The sequence below is a fragment of the Hibiscus syriacus genome, unplaced genomic scaffold, assembly GCF_006381635.1.
Source record: "Hibiscus syriacus cultivar Baekdansim isolate YM2019G1 unplaced genomic scaffold, ASM638163v2 tig00110683_pilon, whole genome shotgun sequence".
Taxonomy (NCBI): domain Eukaryota; kingdom Viridiplantae; phylum Streptophyta; class Magnoliopsida; order Malvales; family Malvaceae; genus Hibiscus; species Hibiscus syriacus.
The window spans coordinates 4,159,378-4,181,145 of NW_024062823.1; the positions used below are offsets into that span (position 1 = coordinate 4,159,378).

Here is a 21,768-nt window from a genome sequence, read left to right on the forward strand (position 1 = left end):
TGATCTTGTTTTTGTTATAGTTGATCCTGGTTCTTCACATTTATATATTAGTACCAAACTGATTAGAACTAGAGAAATTCCTTTAGAACCAATTGCTAGTGAAATGATAGCGATAAATCCTATAGGTCAAAGTGCAAGGGTAACTAGGGTGTGTAGAAAATGTTCAATTAAGATTCAAGGGGTAGTATTCTTGGCAAATTTGATGGAGTTTCCCTTTGATGAGTTTGAAATCATTTTGGGCATGGATTAGTTGTCTCCACACCATAGATGGGTAGATTTTTGTCTGAAGCGATTATTCTTAAAGGATGCGGAAGGCTCTGAAATTGTGGTGATAGGGGAGAAGGAAAAGTCCATGTCAAATGTGATATCAGCTATGACCGCAAAGAAAATGATGTTAAAATGATGCGTTGCTTTTCTTGCTAACGTGATAGACACTCGATTGTTGGGTGTTCGACTACATAATATTCCCACAGTTAGGAAGTTTCCAGAAGTTTTTCCTGAAGCGTTACCGGGTTTACCTCCAGATTGTAAAGTTGAATTTAGAATAGAGGTTTATCCGGGTACCAAACCTGTTTCTATGGCTCCGTATCGGATGACTCTAATGGAGTTAAGGGAATTAAGGCTCAGTTACAAGAACTACTCGAGAAAGTATTTATCCGACTCAATGTCTCTCCATGGGGGGCGTCTGTGCTATTTGTGAAAAAGAATGATGGGTCTATGCGGTTATGTATTAACTATCATCAGCTGAATAAGGTAACAATAAAGAACAAATATCCTCTTCCGAGGATTGAAGATTTGTTTGATCAATTAAAAGGGGAAACAATGTTCTCTAAGATATATATGAGGTTAGGGTACCATCAGTTAAAGATCGAAATAGAGGATATCTCCAAGATAACTTTTCGGACTCGGTACAAACATTATGAATTTATGGTAATGCCATTTGGATTGACGAATGCTCCTACAATATTTATGGGTTTAATGAATAGAGTGTTTTAACCGTATTTGGATCAATCTGTGGTAGTGTTTATAGATGATATTTTGGTATATTCCAAGTCAAAGGAGGATCATGATGCTCATCTTCGTGTAGTCCTTCAGATACTTCGTGATAAGAAGTTATAATCTAAATTGTCCAAATGCAAATTCTGGTTATTTGAGATTATTTTCCTTGGTCATATAGTATCGACAGAGGCCATTAGAATGGATCCCAAAAAGATTCAAGCCATAGTAGATTGGCAATCCCCAAAGAACATTATAGAAGTTCAGAGTTTCTTGGGACTCGCTGGTTATTATAGGCGATTTGTGAAGGACTTTTCAATACTAGCTTTGTCGTTAACTAAATTGTTGTGAAACGATGTGCCTTTTGTTTGGACAGAAAAGTGTCAAGAAAGTTTTGAGATGCTAAAGAGAATTGTAACTAAGGCTCTAGTGCTTATGCAACCTAAGTCGGGTAAATAATATGTCGTTTATAGTGATGCATCCCATAATGGGTTAGGTTGTGTGTTGATACAATAAGGGAAGGTGGTGGCTTATGCCTCCAAACAATTGAAGAATCACGAGCGAAATTACCCAACACATGATTTAGAATTGGCCGTAATTATTTTCGCTTTAAAAATATGGCGCCATTATTTGTATGGTGAGCGTTGCCGTGTTTATACAGATCATAAAAGTTTAAAATATTTGTTGACTCAAAAAAAGTTGAATTTAAGGCAAAGAAGATGGATTGAGCTCTTAAAAGACTATGATTTGATTATCGACTATCATCCAGGCAAGGCTAATGTGGTAGCGGATGCACTCAATCGAAAGACTTTTGCAGCTTTAAAGGCTTTAGACGCACGTATGTTTGTGAATGAAGATGGTGCTTTGATTGCTGAATTAAAGATAAAACTGATGCTGTTGGATCGAGTAAAAGAGCTGCAAGGGCGAGATAAGAAATGTTTGATGAAATTGGCGCAGGTTGAAAAAGAAGAGAGTAAAGATTTTGAAATAAGAGATGATGGATGCTTATATTATCAGGGAAGACTTTGCATTCTCGATGATGATGATTTGAGGAGAGATATCCTTTGCGAAGCCCATTATAGCCCTTTGACTATGCACCCAAGCGTGAATAAGATGTATCAAGACTTAAAGAGTCGTTATTGGTGGCCTGGCATGAAAAACGTAGTAACATAATTTGTTGCTAAATGTTTAACATGTCAGCAAGTGAAAGCGGAACATCAGGTGACATCCGGGTTATTGCAACCTATATCTATTCCTGAGTGGAAGTGGGAACGAGTAACAATGGACTTTGTTTCGGGGCTAGCTTTTTCACTAGGTAAAAAGGACTCGATATGGGTAATAGTGGACAGATTGACCAAGGCAGCTTATTTATTCCGGTTCGAATAGACTATTCGGTGAATAAGTTTGCGGAGTTATATATAAAAGAAATAGTGAGACTGTATGGAGTGTCGATATCAATACTTTCTGATTGAGACCCAAGGTTTACTTCAAGATTCTAGAGGTCTTTACATGAGTCAATGGGTACTCGATTGAAATTCAGTACAAATTTTCATCCGCAAACAAATGGGTAATCAGAATGAACTATTAAGATATTGGAAGATATATTGAGGGCTTGTGTGATTGAATTTAAAGGATCATGGGAAAAGTAATTGCCATTAGCGAAATTCGCGTATAACAATAGTTATCAATCGAATATTAATATGGCCCCGGTATGAAGCTTTGTATGGGAGAAAATGTCGAACACCATTAAATTGGTTTGAACTGAAAGATCGAGATCTAGTCGAGCAGGATTTGATGAAAGATATGGAGGATAAAGTGAAAATTATACATAGTAATCTTAAGATGTCCTCAAATCTCCATAAGTCATATGCGGATTTAAAAAGGAAATAAATAGAATATCAAGTGAGAGACAAAGTATTTTAGAAAGTATCGCCTTGGAAGAAGGTATTATGTTTTGGGCGTAAAGAAAAACTGAGTCCGAGATTTATTGGACCATATAAGATATTGAAAAGGGTTGGACCCGTGGCTTATCAATTAGCTTTGCCTCTGAATATGGACAAAATCCACAATGTTTTCCATCTATCGATGCTTAGGAGGTATAAATCATATCCATCGCATGTTATCACTCCTGAAGAGATAGAAATCTGACCAGATTTGACTTATGAGGAAGAACTGGTACGAGTCTTGGCTACGGAAACCAAGGAATTGCGTAGCAAAAGGATTCTGTTGGTCAAAGTGCTTTGGAAGAATCATAAGGTGGAAGAGGCTACCTGGGAAAAAGAAGAGGATATGAAAAAGTAGTTTCCACATCTCTTTGCTTCAGGTACTTCTTTAAAATTCGAGGACGAATTTTATTAAGTGGGAGAATTTTAATGCCCCAAATACTAATTTAGGGACTATATTATCATAATTCAAAAATATTAGGATTTATTCTATTAAATAATGAAAGATGAGAATGATTAGGATTAATCGTTAAGACTAAATTGTGACTATGGATTATTTAGAGGGCATTTTGGTCCGTTATATGAAAGAGAATTTAAGGTGTATTTTAAATTGGTATTAAAGATAAGGGAAAAGGGGATTAGGTTGGTATAAAGTATTATTTCTCTTTTCTTCCTCTTTTTCCCCATAACTAAGCTTTTCCCTAGCTCAAAGGTAATTTTTCAATTTAATGGTTAATTTCTTCAATTTTTATTGGTTATTGAAGATTTGTATATGATGGAAGCTTAAGGAAGGTTTAGATGAGATTAAAACTAAGTTATGAATGAGATATTAGAGATTAAAGAAAATGGGTTTTTAGTGTTATGTTGAAATATGAGGGTTTATGGATGGTTATTAGTAAAATTGACTTGTCAATGAAAGATTAGAAGCCTAGAATGCGTTTAAAAACAAGTTGAAAATTTTAGTATGATTCTAAGAATCAACTGCATTTAAGAGATACTAGAGGTTTTAAGTATCTAAATGAAGGAAAGTTAGTAGGGTTAAGTAAAGAACTGTTCCATAGTATTGTTAGGAGTAAATGAGAGGAAAATTTGCCTAAATTGGGTAAGTTTTAGATTGAAAATTGGAAAATCTAGGCATGGGTATAGGTACTGATAAAACAGTACCGATACTATAGGCAAAATTAGGCTGCATTATACAAGGAAAATCGGTATCGGTACTGATGAGGTAGTATCGATACCATGGTGAGGATATCGATACCAGGTAACATCGAACCTAATTTTGGTATTGATACCGGAAGGGGGTATCGGTACCCTAGCATAGTAGTATCAATATCATGGTGAGGGTATCGATACCAAGCCTCATCGAAGCTAATTTTTGTATATATACCGGAAGGGGGTATCGATACCATAGTAGGGTAGTATTGATACCATGGTAGGGGTATCGATACTGAAGGGCCATAAATTTTATGTTGGGCTGATATTGTTGTAGAAAGGTTAATAATAAGTATTTTGATTAATGTTTAAGTTATAATTGTTAGGAAATACACTAACAATTGATATTATGCATGTATTTAATGAATGTGGGATAAATCGAAATCAAGCTCCTGAGTCGAGTAAGGCGAAAGGCAAGGGCCAAGCTCTGGAGTAATTATCTTCCTATTTTGGATATCTATTTAAGGCGAGCCAGGTGAGTGCATTTAAATATGTACGTATATACTATAATAGGCATAATGGTATTATTTATTGATGTATGTATCGTGATTACCAAATGACACTAAGTGTGCTAAAATGGTAAGGAAATCATACTAAGTGTATGAATTTCTAGATAGGGCACTTCGTGTCCTAAAATGGTAAGGAAATCATACTAAGTGTATGAATTTCCAGATAGGGCACTTCGTGTGCTAAAATGATAAGGAAATCATACTAAGTGTATGAATTTCCAAATAGGGCACTTCGTGTGCTAAAATGGTAAGGAAATCATACTAAGTGTATGAATTTCCAGATAGGGGACTTCATGTGCTAAAATGGTAAGAAAATCATACTAAGTGTATGAATTTCCAGATAGGACACTTCGTATGCTAAAATGGTAAGGAAATCATACTAAGTGTATGAATTTCCAGTTAGGGCACTTCGTGTGCTAAAATGATAAGGAAATCATACTAATGGTGTGAATTTCGTATTGAATTTAAAGATTCCTTGGCAAGTGAAGTATAATAAAATAACTTGTGTTTAGAACATTACTTGTGATTAAATTATGCCTCACTAAGTAATACTTAACGTGTTTTTGTTTCACGCGTAGGTTGAATACAACTGAGTAAGGAGATCTTTGGACATCCAGTCGGAGTTGCCTCATCAGTAATTGTATGACATATCTGTCTACCTTTGTTATATTTTAGTTGGCATGTAATAGGGTTTAGTAAAAATGCTCTGATTAGTATTTAGATTAAACTGTTGTAAAATGATGAGGTGTTGGAACATCTCTTTTTGTTTGTTTATTTAAGTTAATGTATGTTTTCTTTTAAGTGAATAAATGTTTTAGAAAATGAAACAAAATTTTACGGGATTTTAAATTAAGAATAATAATATTAGTGATGTGACATTTGTACCTCGTATACGTATGAGTATACGAGAGATGGGTGTTACAGTCATTCAAGTTTCTATAGAGTGAACTTGTGAGGCTTTGTGATAGCATTTCTTGTAAGGTCCTTATGCACATTCTTTTTTATTTTCAACTAACATGTCTTTCCCCTCTACATCCTACAGTGTCCTAGTTGTCAAAAGGACATTAAACGTTCAGACCTAAATAGATGAACAAAGGGAGAAAATATTTCATACCAAGTGCCTTGTTGAAGGAAAGGTGTGTTTGGTGATCATAGAAGAAGGAAGTTGTACCAATGTAGCCAACACATTGATGGTTGAGAAGTTAGGTCTCAAAACTACCAAGCATCCCCATCCATACAAATTGCAATGGTTAAACAATGTGGAAGAAGTAAAAGTGACCAAGCAAGTACTAGTTCCATTATCCATTGGAAAATACAAAGATGAAGTACTTTGTAATGTGATTCCAATGAATGCAAGTCATCTCCTACTTGGGCGTCCCTGGAAATTTGATAAAAGGGCTACATACGATGGATTCACCAATCAATTTTCTCCCTGGCAATGGAATAAGTCCAAAGAAGAAACCAAGGCATGAACGTGAATAAGCTATCCTCCCTGCTCCCTGGCAATGTTATTCCTCACATCATGGCCAACGATGACCGCTGTGTTTAGAAATGGGACTGCATGCACAGATTTCGTGTTAGGTATACGTATCGCAAGCTGGTACAAGATTCCTGGAATGCGCCTTGCTCCACCTGAAATGCGATATGGACTTTGCCCATTCCTGTGTATCCATATGTTTCTTTGGCTTGTTCTCAAGGACCGTATCGTTTCAAACTCTGAACACTTTCACCGTGGCTTAACCCATGAACTTGTTTGTCCTCTTTGTGGACTTCATGAAAAAACCACACTTCGTGTCTTACATGACTGCCAAGCTGTGAAATCAATATGGAATCAATTACAGCCTGGTGGACTCGTGAACACCTTCTTCATAAGCTCCCTCTTTGATTAGATCCATGCAAATCTCAATTGCCATGAAAAACTCTCGGTTACGTCTTTGTACTGGAATATTCTTTTCTATATGTTTCTTTGGCAAACTTGGAAGCGCAGAAACTATTTTTTCTTCACCAATTCATATCCCTCCATGGAAAACGTGCTCTACTTAAGCTTTTCTTGGGCCTCTCATTTTATTGAAGGTTTCCCCCTAACAAGCTACGCAAGTACAATGGTAACCTTCTCCAAATCGGCGGTGCTGCGTTAACACGGACGCTTCAGTCAATGTAATCTCTGGTTCTAGCTCGATGGGGGTGTTAGTTGCTTGGATGATAGAACTTGACTATTTGGGTTTCATAAATCTATTGGTGTAACTAACCCTCTCCAAGATGAGTTATGGGGCATATAACTTGGATTGCTGGAAGCATGGAATCATGGCATGGAGCTGCCGCAAGTCCAATAGGACAATTTGCAGGCAATCAATCTCCTTAAGAATATTGATGCTGCTGGTGATACGATGCCCCTTGTTTGAGCCATGTCGTAGATGTGCTATCACAGCTGGTTTGTTGAGTTCATCTGGACACCTCGGGAAGGTAATATGGTTGCTGATAGCATGGCTAAGCTCGATTTATCCATAGACTACAATATGCACAGATTTTCTGAAGCCCCTCATTCCGTTCTTCATCTGATTCATAGAGACATTGCAGGCCCTCCTTATGTCAAGCTTAATGTAATTGTTTAAGGCGACTTGCCTGATTCAAATAAACAAAATGTCAATCCGATCAAGGTTCAGATTAGTCTAAAGCCAATTTAATTGTAAAATTCTAATAATCCAAGTTTAATTTTTTTTCATTTATAAAATTAAATCAAACGAATAAAACAATAGATGGATTAAAGGTTTAATATAAAAATAAGTGTCTAAACTATACTCAAAATTGTCTTTTTGAGTCTAAAGAATTTTTCGTTAAAAATAGGTGCATACCGTTTGAAAACCCCTCAAGTAACACGCGTCACATTCAAATTTTTTTATATAATAAAATTAAATAATATTTTATTTTTAAAAAATAATGAAATATAAGTATGACACATGTCATTTAACGATTTTTTAATAGTAGACACCTAAAAGTGTATTGGAGAAAACATTAGACATCTATTTTTAAAGAAAAATCTTTAGGCACCAAAAGTCTATTTTAGCTATAATTTAGACACTTATTTTTGTATTAAGCCTTTATTTTATTATTTTCCCTCATTTTTAATAGAATTTATAAATTTCACATTTATTAATAATTTAAATGGATAAGTATAATTTTTGGTTCTTAACTTTGACATTTATGTGAAATGCGGTAATGAATTTTCTTTGGTGTAATTAGGTACTTAATTTTTTAATGATAAAATTATGTATTAATTTTTTTAATTAAGCAATTAGATATCTAAATTTTTCTTAATTACACGTGTTCATAATTAGAATTTTAAGACCTACTTTTTTAATATTAAACACACATTATCTCTTTTTTTTGAATTCATAACTAGTATCCGATCTATTGACCGACTAATTTAGATCAGGTACTGCAGAGACGAAGGCAACCCTCCCAACCCAGTTTGCTCCATTCAAACACAAGGGTTCGAACCCATGACTTTTCTTAAGGGACCTAGTCCTTATCCTACTAGACCAACTGGTTGTTAGTAAACACACACTATCTCTTTAACTAAACTACATTAAAATTCATAATTAGAATCAGATTTTTTGTCGAATTGACTCGAAATGAACACCCAAATTCTAGGCTAGTAGTTTCAACTTTACTCGAGAGGTAAGTGGATCATGTGAATTTCATGTTTTAAATCATTAGGTCGAGTTGGGCTTAATTAGGTTGGTTTTGGTCCCAATTAGCCATAAAGAGAATGTTTTTGGAATACTAAAAAGATGAAGAAAGACCAAAAGTGTAATTTTCCCTTTTTGTAAATTTAAGGGTTTTTATTACTCATTTCATCTTTTTCCCTTCATTTTTATCCTCCATATTTCCTCTCCCTTCATCTTCTCTAAGTAGCCATAGCAAGGTAAGTATTAAGCCTTTTTCATACTTCATTTTCGTCTTAATTTCCCCCAGCAACATTGTTTCAAAGAGTCAAGCTTTGGGTTTTTATTTTTTTCAATAAAAAAGAGGGGTTTTATTATCCAAGCCTAAAGGAGAGTATTATCTAGCTAAAGAATCTTTATTTGGGGATTCAAACGTCAATGTAGTGTATTTGTAATCCTTTGGAGTATTAAGCATTCATAAATTTCAAGAATTTGCTAGGATTTGTGTAGTTGAACATGTTAGGGTTTAAAATTGATTTTCAAGATTAAAAGACGTTTTAGGTGTTAAGGAAGTGTTTTCATGACACCCAAAGACTCTAGTTAACTCTCTAAGACTTCAGTACATGATTTAGAATCAAACCATGACCTTTAGAGTATTTTAGGTGTTTTTTGAGCCTAAAATAACCATTTAAGGGTTTTAAGGCCCGAATATCCACGAGAAGAGTGACATCGGCTTTGTCACTCAAACCGAGTTAGAGTTAAAAAGTAGGATCTTGTAGGAGACCGCCAGCTTCCCCGTTTGTGGTGAGCTCTGGAGGCTCTGATAGAGTTCTGGTGTATCTAGAGTGCGAGCATTGTGGAAAAAATATTGAGGAATGTGCTTCAAGCTTTCTAAGAAGTTCTATAGATGCGGATCCTTGACGCATATGGTAAGGGATTACCCTAGTTCGAATGATGTTGGTTCTATTCTCAGGCGGGAAAGAAGAGGAGCATATCGATCTGTTCACGGTTTGATAGTGCGTGATCCCACTTGTTAAATCACAGAGAGACAGAGTCAGAAAGTTTATGAAACAAATGAGATGCCAAGTATGCTTTCAGACATCTTAGCTTTTTATGTGTCTTCAGTAGGCATGAGTTCATGCATTCGTTTGTGGTGTAAGTAAACTAGATAAGAAGAATCTTCGCGTGGAGGATCTTAGTGTGAGTATCTAAGTATCGAGCTGGTAGACTCTAATAGAATAAGCAAAGTTTATCTTAAATTTTCTTCGAGAGTTTGCATGATCTACCAACAGAGAATTTTGAAATCCCAAGTTCAACGTTAGAGATGAGGATCTCCACGAGAGAGTGTTAAGAACACCAAAGTTTCCCTAGTCAGTATGTCGATTACCATGTTGATAGAAACATCAGGATATACTCCAGTCAGTGCCAAGGCACTTCAGTTGCTAATTAGGCGCATATGCCCCTAGTACTCTCGAGGAGTAAATTAATAGGGTGTATGTTCCAATGAAGTATTTTTAAAATTCCACCCTAAGTAATAAGAGTACTATAGGCCAGGTAGTGAGTTTTGAGTCGCAAGATGCAGAGTCCTCTAATTTCATCAGTATGTATTTGTGCACGAACAGTAAAAGAACCAGCTAAGTGAGCCAAGCCTTATCATTGATGTCTTAATGTTGGCATATGAGCACGAGCTATATACAACACATAGCAACATGAATCATTGCGTAGTAACATATATTTTAGTATTTTAGACTAAAGGATATCAAAGTACATTAAGCTACGTTTGATGAGCGTTAGCTGTCACTGAATAGCTTAATGGTACTAAGAGATAGTGAGTGTAAGACATAGTGTCATAGAACCCTTGAGTCAGAGTGTGGTTGTTAGAGACCTCCTCTTTGTGATGTGTGCTCTATAATAGAGTCAAATGTTGTTAGTTTTGCTTGGTAAGTGGCTGATTTCCAATTGTTAGAACCTTATATTTGATCAAGTGAGTAGAGCGTATATAAGTCACAAGATAAATGAGAAATAATCAAGTATCGTGGATGAATATTGAATCAGAGTTGCACAGTAGAATCACAGAGAACGCCGTTAGTTAAGAATTATGATCATATATTTAGTAGTCGATATCAAGACAGTGTTGGCAAGTGTCATAAGATCTTAATGTATAGCATGATAAGTTACCTATGTTCAGCACGTAAAAGAGATTATCAGTTTACGTAGAAAATTAACTTGATTGAGTAAGGTTAGCCAGAAAAAGATTTAGCGATAGCAATGAATAGTGGAGTAGCATCATCCTTGTAGAATGTTCCGAGCGTATAATGTTAGATAGTAAGAATGTGATTTCTTTAGCTTCATACTTCTCAAAGGTTTACGCCTAAAGTTCGACGTTTGTAGCATCTTCAGAGAATCACATGTCAATTTGGTGATTTTCTGAGTTGTATGTCTGATTGTGAGGACTTTTTCCTTCAGAATCATATATGATATAAGTTTAGGTGGTTCGAGGTTCGTAAGTGTTTGTGTAATACTTCAAATTTTTGGTTAGTGACCAAAATGTAACTTTTGAAGTTTGGTGGCCAAAGTATAAAACTTGGAAAATTTTAGGGAATTAAGTGATAAATTTCCTAAAAAGAATTATGTTCCATAAATAGATAGTTTACTCTTGAGAGTGAGGATTTATAGAAATCATATTTTTGGAATTTGAATTTTTAGTAAAGAAAAATTAGAAAGGGTTAAAGCATGCAAGGAATCGGTAATTCAGATCGAATTGGAATTTTACAAAAATTTGAAAGATGTTATAAAATGGTTGGAAATGTTATTTTAATATTTTGGATCAGAGAATTGGTTGGGAAATGTGCAATTTTTTAGATTTAACCGAAACAGTGGAATTTAGTGACTAAAACTCAATTTTTGAAAATTCATGGGGAATTTCATAAATCAAAGTCAAATTAATTCATCTTTGACTTTGAAAGATGATAAGGATGAGGTGTTTTGGTTTATGGTGAATAGGAAGATTCATTAAGGGTGTTTTGGTCTTATCTCAATTAAATGAATATTTTATTCATTTATAGTGGAATTAAATGTAAACTAATATGAAATGCACCCAACATTTCATCCAACTTGCTCATCTCTTTCTCCAAGCTGCTGTGGGTTTCTCCTAAGGTGAGAGAAAGCTTTAATTCAATTTTAAAGTAATTTCCTTAGGATTTTGAGTATGTCGTAAAATATAAATTGTTATATGTTAAAAACACTATCATTTGGTATTGGATGATAATCTTGATGGTGTTCAAAGATCCCAAATTCTACAATTTGTGTTCATATAAGGGATCATGAAATTGATGATGGATCTTGATGTTTGTGAGGTAGTAGATTCATATTCAAGCATGTATGATGATTAGAACATGTTTAATCTTTCTAGAACTTGTTCTTTAAGTTTCGGCCATGGATTGTTTGAGTGAGAAAAATTATGGAAAAATTATATAAGGGTTGGAAATGATGAAGGAAGTATTTTACAAGCCTTATAAAAATTCGGGGACCATTCTATAATTTTTTGAAAAGTTGGGGACCAATTTGACGTTTTTGGAAAATTGATGGGTTGTTGTGTAAGTGTTATATAATTGATGTACTATGCTGGAAATTGTTGTTTGCGAATTTTTGTATTGAAATTTTAAGTGGTAAAATGGTGAAGGACCATTTTATATAAGTTGGAAAAATTGGTGCCAAAATTAAAAAGAATTAATAAGTGTTAAAATATTTGGTGGAAAATGAGTTTCAAGTATATTATGGATTTGGTAGGCGATATGTTTATGTTAGTACAATACTAACATATGTATCGTTATGAATTTTTTATTTATATAGCTCGTGATTGATTTGTGATCGAAGCAAGTCAAATAGAAAAAGGTTTATTGTAGACAATAGTGAGGCACATATATTTTGAACGATATAAAGTGTCAAGGTGAGTGCAATACATGCATGACATTATACATGAATGTTTTATACAACATCAGGAAGACTTGTGAAAAGTCGACCTTGTTTATAACAACATGATATTATGTCATTTTTTATAACTTTGACATGATATTGATATGTCACAATATGAAATTATAATGCATTAATCATAGAAAATGTGATATTTTACCATGAATGTTTTCGGGTATGAATTGCCCATTGTTAAATTATGATAATATATTTTGCCATGGATGGATTAAATAAAACAAACTATATGCCCAAGTAAGTCATTGAGGGACAGAGTATAGTTGGCATGCCATAAAGTATAGCAGCTGTAGGTTTATAATACACTTCGGTGTATATGGTGGGCACGACCTTATGTGTAATACACTTTGGTGTATATGGTGGGCACGACCTTATGTGTAGCACTACTATGCAAATATTACTCGAATATCCAGGGTCCTCAAGGATAATGGGCTATTGTCTATGGTTATATAGATTATTGGTTAATAAATGGTAAGTATGAAATTAAGCTTACGAGCTTATGGAATAAATGGCAAGTATATTAGTAAGAAATTTTATACTTAGTTATATTATTTTGATCATGGTAAAATTTTGGATATGTTGGTACCATGATTTTATGTCATTTGATTTTGACATTGATATTCATGCATGAATTGTATTGCACTATTTATTGTTTTAAATTGCCTCACTAAGTATATACTTAGCGTGTGATGATTTTCACGCGTAGGTAAAAAGCCAGTAGTGGAATAAAGATTTCAAATTGACATCAAGCATCGAGGAGTACATTTCAATATCAGTAAGACATCCTATGATGTAATGTTGACTTTATTAGTGGCATGTACTTATTAATGTTTTATTTGTTTTGTTGAAAAAATTTGGAAACAAAATGGAAATTTTATAGTGATGAAAGGTTAAGTTTTTATGAGTTATATATAAATATATATATATATATTGTTGAAATTACTGTAGCAGTTACTGTAGAAGTGAATAGTGATGAACAATAATGACGTTAACAATTTTCAGAATGCTACAGGGGTATCGACACCCTGTTACAGTGTATCGATACCCTCACTATTCACTGTTCACGATACTATTCATAAATAAAAAAAATCTTTTGAATTAAATTTGTTATAACGAAACATAATTCATATGATATGATATTTTTATAATATCAGTAACCATTTTAAGAAAATAAAGTTTAAATCGCTTTTGAATTAGAAAATGGTTTTAGAAATTCGGGTGACATCTATAATCTGTATAGGTATAATTGTACGGGTTATGGGTGTTACAGTTTGACTTAAAGATGGATTGTTTTTTGGGCTTAGTAAATTTGAGGACGAAATTTCTTCTAAGGAGATGAGAGTTGTAACACCCCTAATTTCAGGCTAGTAGTTTTGGGTTTACTTGAGAGGTAAATGGACCCCGTGAATTTCATGTTTTAAGTCGTTGGACTGAGTTAGGCTTAATTGGGTTGGTTTTAGGCCTAAATAGCCATAAAGAGAGGGTTTTTGGAATAATAGAAAGTTGGGAAAGGACCAAAAGAATAAATTCCCTATTTTGTAAAGTTGAGGGTTTTTATTACTCATTTAATCTTTTTTCCCTTCATTTTCATCCTCCACAGTTCCTCTTTCTTCATATTCTCTAGATAGCCATAACAAGGTAATTCTTAAGCCTTTTTCATACTTCATTTCCGTCCTTATTACCCTTCATCAACATCGTTTTGAATATTCAAGCTTTGGGTTTTTATTTTTGTAAAAAAAAGGGGGTTTTTATCATCCAAACCTAAAGGAAAATATTTACTAGCTAAAGAAGCTTCATTTGGGGATTTAACATCAAGGTAGTATATTTATAATCATTTGGAGTATTAAGCTTGCATAAAGTTCAAGAATTTGCTAAGATTTGTGTAGTTGAGTATATTAGGGTTAAAACTTGATTTTCAAGATTAAAGACGTTTAGGTGTTAAGAAAATGTTTTTATGACACCCAAAGACCCTAGTGAACTCTCAAAGACTTTAGTACACAATTTAAAATCAAATAATGACCTTTAGAGTGATTTTTAGGTTTTTTTAGCCTAAAATAACTATTTTAGGGTTTGAGTATCAATACTGTAATGAACAATATTGATATTGGATAAATTAGGGCAAAAATTATGATTTTAGGCAGAGAGTATCGATCCTGCCAGGGAGAGTATCAATACTGTCCCTACAGTATCAATACTCAGGGTGACAGTATCGATGCTGGCTTATTTTTCATAAACATAATGCATTTTTGGTATCGATACTTATGTGGGTATCGATACTTGACCCTAGGGTATCGATATTGCAAGTAGAGTATCGATACTACTCACTTTGGATGTATAGTTTTGACCCGTTTAAGGCCGTAAGAGCTGAGTACGATCCGTAATAGTAAGACTTAGTCCGTGAGGAACATAATTGACCAATCATACCTAGAAATACTCATAGAAGTGGGTTACAACAAAAAGTAACCATTTTAAGCATACTGTGTCGAAATATCTTCAGTCAATGACGCATAGAAATTGTTGAGGACAAGAACGTTGTAGAAGATATACCGACAAGTGGTACAATAAGTAAGTCAGATTTAGTAATAGTATAAAGCATGGGCTTCGAGAATGTCAGTGAACCCAGGGAATGTAAGCAGTCCTTTCAATTTAAGGGGTATTGAAGGGAAACACGATAAGAACAACTAGAGTCTCACTACTTAGAAATGAACCCGATTCAAGTATTGGGCTAGCTAGTATTTCAAACAGTCAACAACAAACTGACTAGTCATCATAGAATCATGAAACACGTAGAGACTTCTCTTGAGTCCTAGTGACTAAAGCGTCCTTAAGTAACAAACGACCATAATAAAGTAGCTTAATAAATAACAACTGTGACAGACTAATAAGCCTTCACATAACATTCTAGATGAGAGAATGAGCGAGATAACAAATAGTGAGAAGATAACCTTACTTTAGTGAATCCCGTTGTGCTAGGGTATTGCCAGGTTAGCTTAGTTTCCCTAGTAGGGCATTGTTAGTGCACGAGGCACTTCAGGGGCTAACTAGGGCACGAGGGCTAAACACTCGCTAGGAGCGGGTGAGTGATGTTAGTGTTGTTTTGCGTTTGGGATTTAGACATGTATGTAGAGTTGCATCAGTATAGTACAACAGATATCTTAAAGCTTGACTTGAAGGCTATGTGAGGCCGAGCTAATGCTTTTAGTTGAGCGAGAATTGTAGCGATGCTATGTGACACCGAGTTCCCCCTTAATGATCTACCTAATGGCTATGTGAGGACTAGGAGATCATTCAACAGCTTTGTGAGAATTGCATGATGCTAGGTGACACTAGGGTTCCCTCAGTAACTAGTGTCTGATGGCTATGTGAGACTAGATACTAGTCAGGGTGCATTTAGATAATGCACATTATGGTCAGGTTTGCATTTAGATATTGCATATTATGGTCAGGTTTGCATTCAAAATAATGCACATTATGGTCAGGTTGTATTCAGATAATGCGCAAGAGTATCCGTGTCGTATTTAGATAATGCATAGCAGTTGCAATCATTAGGGTTAGAAACCCTTTAGAGATGTACTCATGGCGAGGCCCTTAGTAAAGGATTAAGGGAAGCGTGAGACCCCTACTTCAGCGATAGAACAGTAAAGCCTTGAGTATATAGCACTTGATCTAAATCATGCATGTACCTACTACTTAGTACCATATCTTCAGCATGCTTGTGCTTATGAAATTCTTATGTTGTTATAGATTAGCGATTATATTGATGTGCTTTATAAGCTCAACCTTCAAATGTTTTCTGTTGGCAGGTTTCTAGTGTGGGCCGTTCGTGGAGCACCATCATAGAAAGACTTTCAGCATCTCTTTCAGAGTATTGTATTGTAGCTTTAGTGGGCATGTGTATTCATAGAACTTTACTTATGATATTTGAGTTATAAACCTCAAAATATATTAATTTGTTTTAAATTATGTGTCTTAGAGCTTCGTTTTATAAAATGTTTTTATAACAATTATTTATGTTTTATTTTTGATACCATTCAACATGTTTTAAAATAAAGCGAACCAGGTTTTGAAAATCAGGAGTTGTCTCGGTAGCCTAATGTGGCACTTTAGGCCCATTCGGGTTTAGGGTGTTACACGAAAAATATATATCCCCCACCTGAACTCGACTCGAAAGTTATATATCCGCCACCTGATCCGGCTTGATCCAAAAAATATATATCCTCAACCCAATTCTGATTCAACATAATTTTTTAGATTATAAATCTGACCAGATTCGATATAAAATAAGGACTTAATTGAAAAAATAATAAATAGAGGGGCTATTATAACAATTATCCATAAATGTATTTAAAGAAATTATATTATTACCCCCTATTCGGGTCGGATCAGAGTTTTTTCACCCTTCACTAGAACCCGACCTGACCCGATATTACTCCCTTAAAAAAATCCGATCTGATCCGGCCCGAACAATTTTTTTTAAAATCTGACCCTATCAGATTGGGTCAAGTTATAATTCATTGATTTCAGATTAAATTATCATCTCTAATCATAATCAAACATGTTTAATTTTCTTTTAAAAACTAGAATAGGTACCTGGTTGTATAAAAAAAATAAAAGTTCGATGCACGTTATACATAAAATGCCAAAATTACGTATAGAAAGTTAAAATTAGCCCATTTAAATATATTTATATTTTTAAGTTTTTATAAAAAAAATAAAATAATTGATACCATCTTTAACGAAAAGATATAATAGTTGATATTAACTTAACAAGTTTAATATTTATTATTGGTTGATCCAATTTAATAAAACAAATATTAAAAAAATTTAAAAAAAAAACTAAAAGGTCAAAATAGTTTTTTAATAAATTTGAAGAAAAAGTATTATTAAACTTAATTCAAATTAATCTAAATTAAATTCGAAGACAACCTAAATTCTTAAATTGTTAGAATCCAAACTAATTTAAATACATAATGATTGGAATTCAAAATAATTTGAATAAAAAAATAACTCCACACTAATTAATCTCGAAATAGAAAAAAAGAGAATTTTAAAATCCATAGGTTGATCTCATCTAAAACTAATTCGAGTTATTCTGTTGCCAAGTGTAGTATCAGATCACGGAAGAAACGACACCGTTGAGTGTTGGCTTCTCTCTCACTAGCCTTTTACCGTTTTTCAAGTAAAGAGAAGTGCTCAGGCACTCAAACGTAACTGGCAAAAAGTTACTGCTACATCGCGCAGCATCGGAATCCGCCATTGTTTTAACTACCTTACAATTGTTTCCATAAATTCCCCTATTCTGTCGCCGGAATCTTCAAAAAAGACAACTTGATCCGACGTCGCCTTAAAGTGATTCAATCAAAAGAAAAGCTTCGCATCAATCATGCTCCAAATTGGAGAAGAAACCCCTTCGAGGTACGGTCATTAAACTGAGGGCTTTGTTTTAGTTCTTCCGTGATTTTGCTCTCGGGTGACGATGTGTAAGTTTTTTTGGTAGGTTTGAGTTACTGAGAGTTGCAAGGAAGCACTCGAATTTATTGGGGAAAACACATTTTAGTTATTTTTCCGAATATTAGCTTCATGTTGTGTCTTTGTTTCCTCCTTTCCTCCTCCGTGAACAAACTTTTCTGTCTTTAAATCTGAATTTGGAAGCTTAAGAAAGAAAAGAGATACTATTTATTTGCTGCTTAAGTTTTTTTTTGAGGGTTCATTGTGTAAGATTATGATTTGATTTGATTTTAACCCTAAGTTATTTTCCCCCTTTTCCAGTCACAGTGTCCTAAAAATCATCAAGCGGGACAAGACACGCCATTTTCTGCTATCTATAAGGTAATTCCTGCTTCAATGGTTCTAATGATGTCAGTTATGTTTAGGAGGACATTTACATCTTTAACTTTTTAGAATTGTTTTTATTTTTTACTTCAGATCTGTCATCATGAAGGAAAAAAATACACCAAAATGCTGTTGTTAAGTGCAGAAATAAACATGTAACTATTGCTTCCAACATGCTGTATGAATTGCTGAATTCATCCTCCTTGTACCCTGATAATTTTTGTAATTTTTATTATATAACCAGTTATTTTTATGTTAAACCAAATGCTGTTACCTGAAAGGATTGTTTAATGTCCTTGCTGACACTGGATGCTGCATTATTTAATTGTCAATCTTTCATTCTTCGGTCATGCAGGTTGTGAAGACTTTTTATGCATCTCCCAGTCGAGTAAATTTTCATTTGGGCTCAAAAAACACAAGCCTTCCTATTTCCAGGAAACTATGGTGACAATGAGTTTTTCTTCAATTTTCTGACATGTTCACTAATATGTATACAGGAAGTTGAGACAACACCTTCCTATCCAGACATCTGTTTTGCAATAGATGATTTTGACTCTACTTTTGATGCAGTGGTAAATGCTTTCATTTTCTTTGTAAAGTTACCAATTGGTGTTGTTTATGATCATATTGTTGCATAAATGCACATCATAATATTATATTTTTTCAAATTAATTTGATTATGATGAAATTTGCAGTTTAAGAAAACTATTGCACATTTTGCCAAAGAGTAAGATTCAAGTGGTATGTGGCTTTCAACTTGGCTAGTATTACTGCCTTCCTCTTGTAACTTATTTTAAAAGCACTGGGCTAATGAGAAGTTGGAACTTGCTATTTGTGAAGGATGTATAAGGACCAAAGCCACTTCTTTTATTGTGGATGTGAATCTTTTCTCATTTATACTGTTGTCCTGTTCTTCTTTATTATTTATATAAAAAAATGCTGGATTTCATGAAAAGCAGATCTTTTTGTTAATTGTAGGACTTCCAATATATATCTGACATTTTTATCTTCATGCAGGTCTTGACCGATACGGATCATTGCTATAGTGTGCTTCTTAATGCACTTGATGGGGCAGCATTTCCTAGTGAAAAGGGTACAAATGATAACCCTTCCAGAAACAAATCACCATTAAGAGTAGATACAAATTCTGTGAAGACGAAAAATAGTAAGGATTGGATCCTTTCACACCTTTGTGATAATTTATGTGTATTGGTTCCATGATCAACCAGAACCTTCACTTTTGAAGGAGGTAATTAGAACTTCTTTGTTTTTTATGTTGCTTTAAGATTGTCAAGTGTACTAAATTTTTCTTGGTTGAAAAAATATTGCAGAACATGCCTAAATGATTTTGTTCTTTGAGATGTCTATTTTCCTTGAATAACTTATAAATATTCCCTTCCTTATTTCTCAGAATAGTGAATTTTTTATTTTTCTTTTGCCTGTAATGGATGTTACTTGTAGTCAAGACACCAATATATAGAATGCCTTCTGAATTCTTATAATTCTTTTTGCTGTGAACAATGGATTGATCAGTAAGGCGCTAGTGGCGTGGCATAGTTGACTAGGACTTAAGTGGGTTGTCCTTGGATTTCTAACTTCTAACAATGATGCATTTCACTGAGAAAGAGTATTTACATTTTTCCTGTGAACATTCGAAGTATATTAACATAAACGATGAAAGTGGTTTATAATTATTTTTCCTAATGTTTGTTGCATTTTAGTGATGCCAACTAGGAATATTTTATCATCATGAACAAGTTTTGTAGATGTAAATAACATTTTGTTAGCATCGAACGAACTGATACCATTGATTCTGTAAGCTGGTTAGGAATTATGTAGGTGCAACAGTACTTGGCTGGAATATCAGTTTGCTGACCACTTGACATGCTGCTAATTGTTATTGCAGCTCACACTTTTTTCTGCATTTGTCAGCTTTCAAATGGTTCGGGATGCATATGATGGTACGCTATGGAATTAGTCTTCCTAACAATTGCCTTCGGTTTTTTGTTCATTCAGAATTCTGCAAAAATCTAGGGCATCGTTTAATAAATATTTTTCTTCTTTGTGTTTATGAAAATGTGACGAGGGAATTGATTTATATGTGGAACACACAAGAGTGGCTTATTTGGCATTGGATTCTGTTCTTTGGATCAAGCAACAACTAACTTACCTTTTAGTAATCTTGCAATGGGTTTGAACCCCTGTAGGTTCCTTTTGATCAACATTTGTAGAGAAACATGTGCAAAAAATATGTAAACTTCCAGTTCATTTCATGTTGAGTAAGCTTGGTCTAGTTTAAAGGGTGCTAGAAATGTAGACTGCTTAAATTATGTTCTGAACAGCCTATCCTTGGCGTATATTTTATTCTTAATGTGTTCTTCATGCTTATTTAGTACTCATTTCATATCATTTGCCTTTCACAGCTGGGAGCTCCGGATTTGGAAGTCTGCTGTCAATTCGTTATTCGTCTGGCAAGAAAGATAGACTTTACATGAAAGGTCCTGGAGAACATGGGGAAGTTGAAGTGGTTGTTTATGGTGTCGTGGGTCAGTAATTGTAACACCCTTAATCCATACTCGACCCGGATACGAATCCGAGGTGTCATATTGACTTTTCAAATAATATTTTATTAACAAATAAGTAAAATTTAAGCTTTTATTCATAATAAAATAAATGAAACCCTTTAATTTAAAGTAAAGTATTTAACAAGACCCACATTCATACATAACTAAAGTCTTTAATAATTTACATAAATACAAAAATTATGAGTTTACAAAAGTAGATCAGAACATTTTAAATTAAATGTATAGTATATGCCAGCCAACAATTTACAATTTACAAAAACATATATTTAATTTGTCTTGAATTTATCTTCAAGAGAGTATGCTATCCACAACAAATTTCAACCTTCAGTTTTCTTCAAACCTACGCGTGAGGAAATCACACGCTAAGTCTATGACTTAGTGAGGTAATTACGAGCAATTAATGTTATATAATCAAAATCTTTATTTATTTCATAGATGTATTTCATAAGGAATTCAAAATATTTTTTCATAACAAGAATGTATACTTTCATACATTATTCGTTTTATATAACTTTGTTTTCAATGCCTAACGTATATTATTGAGAACTATAAGTATTTGAGTACATTGAGGTTGTGCACTAATGCTGTCACCACGGCTCACATAATTTGCACCGAAGTACCACATAATTATCCCGAAAGACCACATAGGTTTGTCCCAAATGACAACATAATTTTGTCCCGAATGACCATATAGAACCCTCAACTCTTGGCATGCCAACTATACCTCTAATCCTCATACATATACCTTGGGTTTTTAACCACATAATTATTTGTCATTCATTACTCGAAGTATCTCTTTTCACATTGAATGTTTTCGGATACACGTGTTTATAGGTCACATTTTTATAATCATATACACATAATCATCAACATAGCTTACATAATATAAATTGAATAAAACATTGCAAAAATATAACATAAAAGAAATTGGAAGGTTTTCGACCGAAAACACTGAGGTTGGCTTATCGTAAGCCTTTCTCAATTGTAATGCAAAACCAAGAAGTTGCATTCACCTTTGCCTCACTGAAGTCCTAAACGA

General features: G+C 34.0%; 1 long non-coding RNA gene across 6 annotated transcripts; it reads left to right on the forward strand.

The window, feature by feature from the left end:
• Positions 1–1,682: 1,682 nt before the first annotated feature.
• Positions 1,683–20,736, forward strand: LOC120138324. Of its 6 annotated transcripts, none has more exons than XR_005517527.1 (6): positions 17,470–17,727; positions 18,082–18,141; positions 18,500–18,716; positions 19,162–19,393; positions 20,051–20,105; positions 20,568–20,736. It is a non-coding gene; the product is annotated as an uncharacterized LOC120138324 (long non-coding RNA). The 6 variants fall into 6 exon arrangements; XR_005517524.1 differs by having other exon boundaries at positions 17,473–17,727; positions 19,162–19,309; positions 20,568–20,733; XR_005517525.1 differs by having other exon boundaries at positions 17,472–17,727; positions 20,051–20,736.
• Positions 20,737–21,768: the final 1,032 nt, after the last annotated feature.